Source organism: Myotis brandtii, unplaced genomic scaffold (assembly GCF_000412655.1).
Source record: "Myotis brandtii unplaced genomic scaffold, ASM41265v1 scaffold6, whole genome shotgun sequence".
NCBI classification, from domain to species: Eukaryota; Metazoa; Chordata; class Mammalia; order Chiroptera; family Vespertilionidae; genus Myotis; species Myotis brandtii.
In genome coordinates this window covers 3,647,230-3,649,779 of record NW_005370271.1, presented here as the reverse complement: position 1 = coordinate 3,649,779, position 2,550 = coordinate 3,647,230, and the positions used below count along the sequence as shown (strand labels likewise).

General features: G+C 40.3%; 1 long non-coding RNA gene across 1 annotated transcript; it reads left to right on the top strand.

Moving 5' to 3' along the window:
- On the top strand, nt 1-423 carry LOC106728350. Its single transcript, XR_001364644.1, has 2 exons — nt 1-69; nt 306-423. It is a non-coding gene; the product is annotated as an uncharacterized LOC106728350 (long non-coding RNA).
- The last annotated feature ends 2,127 nt before the right edge of the window (nt 424-2,550 follow it).

The following is a 2,550-nucleotide window of genomic DNA, read 5'->3' as shown; positions in this document are numbered from 1 at the left end:
GCCCGTCTGCAGCCCGAGCCTGGGGCGCTCGGAGTGGGGGTGCAGCACGGCTCCCAGCGGCTGCTCCTGGTGAGAAAATGAAGACCAGCAGCGGGAATAGGGAAGCGATGGGCGTTTGAGGCCAAGTGGCCAGCTGGCTTGGTGACTTTTTTGGGAGTGGTGGTGTGTGTTATGGGTGACTTTTACTTCTATTTATATATTTAAAAAAAGTTTTGTGATGTTTGACAAACATCTCTTTTTTTTAAATTTTTCTTTTTTAAAAAAAATTTACAAAGTTTTATTTTTGTTTATGTGCTCAATCTTAGGAACTGTGGACAATCGTCAGTCAGTCTTGGCTTGAAAAAGGCTGAGATGTGTGTGACCCGGGTGGTGAAATTTCCTTTGGGGAATCTGGATTTCAAAATAAAAACATTTCACCCATTTCCAAGTTTAAAAACATGATGTACCGCCCTGGCCGGTTTGGCTCAGTGGATAGGGCGTCGGCCTGCGGACTGAAGGGTCCCGGGTTCTATTCCTGTCAAGGGCACATCCCCAGTGGGGGGTACGCAGGAGGCAGCTGGTCGATGTTTCTCTCTCATTCATGTTTCTGACTCTCTATCCCTCTCCCTTCCTCTCTGTAAAAAATCAATAAAATATATTTGAAAAAAAAAACATGATGTACCTTCCCCCCCCAAATTTTTATTTTTCAATTACAGTTGGTATTCAGTATTTTGTATTTGTTTCCGGTGTACAGCATAGGGGTTAGGCAATTATATAATTTACGAAGTGTGATCCCTTGGTCATTCTAGTGCCCACCTGGCACCATACATAGTTACTAGCTATTACCATGTTATACTAGTAGACTCTGTACCCTGTTGGCGGTTTTGTTTGGGAGATGTTTCTGACTCTTTGAGTCAAGGAATGCAGAAGGCTTGAAAGTAAAAGTAGGTTTAAAGATTTAGAAAAGGAAGCCAGTGGGCCCAGCAGTTTAAAGTCTTTAGTACTGTAGCAAAGGATGGTGTTAAAAGTATCCAAAGTCTTAAGACTTTCTTGGGGCGGTTCCTGTCTCTCCTGGGAATACAATCTTGAAATTCAGAAGAAAGACTTCACGTGGGAAGATGTGCATTGCACTCTAATAGTAGAAAATTGGAAACAGCAGTGCCCAATAGGAGACGGGTGAGGTAGACTGTGGGAAGTTTATTGGATGAATTGTTTTACAATCATTAAAAAATAAAGCAGTTCTATATATCATGGTCTAAACAGTGTAAAAATAGTGATGCTGTGTTTTATTTACTTAATTTTTGTACTCAAGTTTCTGAATGATGTGTATTACTTTGAAATTTGAACGAAAGAACTTTCAAAAAATGTTCCCTGCAGTAGGAAAAGGGTCTGATTATTTAAATGTATGATTTAATCCAGCTCATGGAACAGTCGAGAATGAACAGGTAACTTACTGATTGTCTACTAAGATGCCAGGCAGCATGCTAGGGCCTGGAAAACAACATTGAACCTTTACTGATACGGTTTATTAAGATCTTTCTTCCTTGCATTACGGAAGACACTTAAAAATATGTTTGGCAATCTTAGGATAAGTAGGTTTTTGAATAAGTGATGATTGTATGCATTAGGTGTGCTCATATATAACTTGATTACTGGAGAGTTTGAAATTAACATCTTTACATTTCTTTGGTTATTACTACCATTTATATTTCCAAAAATAATGCTTTGCTTTAAAATTCATGTTTTAGGCGTTGGGGGTAAGAGATCAACCAAAGGACTTGTATGCATGCATATAAGCATAACCAATGGACACAAGACACTGGGGGGTAGGGGAGGTCGGGGGAAGGTCAAGGGGAAAAATAAAAAGGAGACATATGTACTATTTGTAATATTTTAAGCAATAAAACAAAATAAAAAAATAAAAATACGTTAAAAACAAACAAACAATAAAATTCATGTTTCAGAAAATAAAGTATGGCCTTCGGAAAGGCCATAAAGTCATTTGCCAGCAGTTGTAAAACATCACTTTTTTGGGGGGTATATTTCAGAGTAATCGCACAGCCCTGTATACGGGAAGTCAGTCTCGGGTTGTTTACCAGACGGGTAAATAATCTATTCAAACAGCTACAGCCGGGGCGACAGATAACTTAAAAGCTCTTTTTGCTAATGTGCTGGTTGGGTTAAAAGACTTTTTAAAAATGACTCCTACTTGCTGTTTTCATAATTTAAATTTGGTCCAGGGTATTATTATTTGTTCTCTCAGTGTGAGATAAGGAGAGGGGAGGGTGGCATGAATGGTTGGAAGGCAGTGCCAAGGAGGAAGTGGGGGGGATGAGATTACAAGAACGCATTGTTGCTTACAGTGCGTGCAGGGTGCAGTTAAGGTATGGCTGGTTCCTTTGGGGCTTGGTTGCCATTCAGTTTTTCTAAAACGGTTCTTGAGATGTGTCTCTACTTGGCAGGTGACTGGCCGGTTGGGCTCGTTGCCAGCATCATGGTGCTCAGTTTGGGAATCTGTCTGATTGATGTTCCTGAATGGACCATCTGTGGCAGAGGAGGTGAAGAACTTTG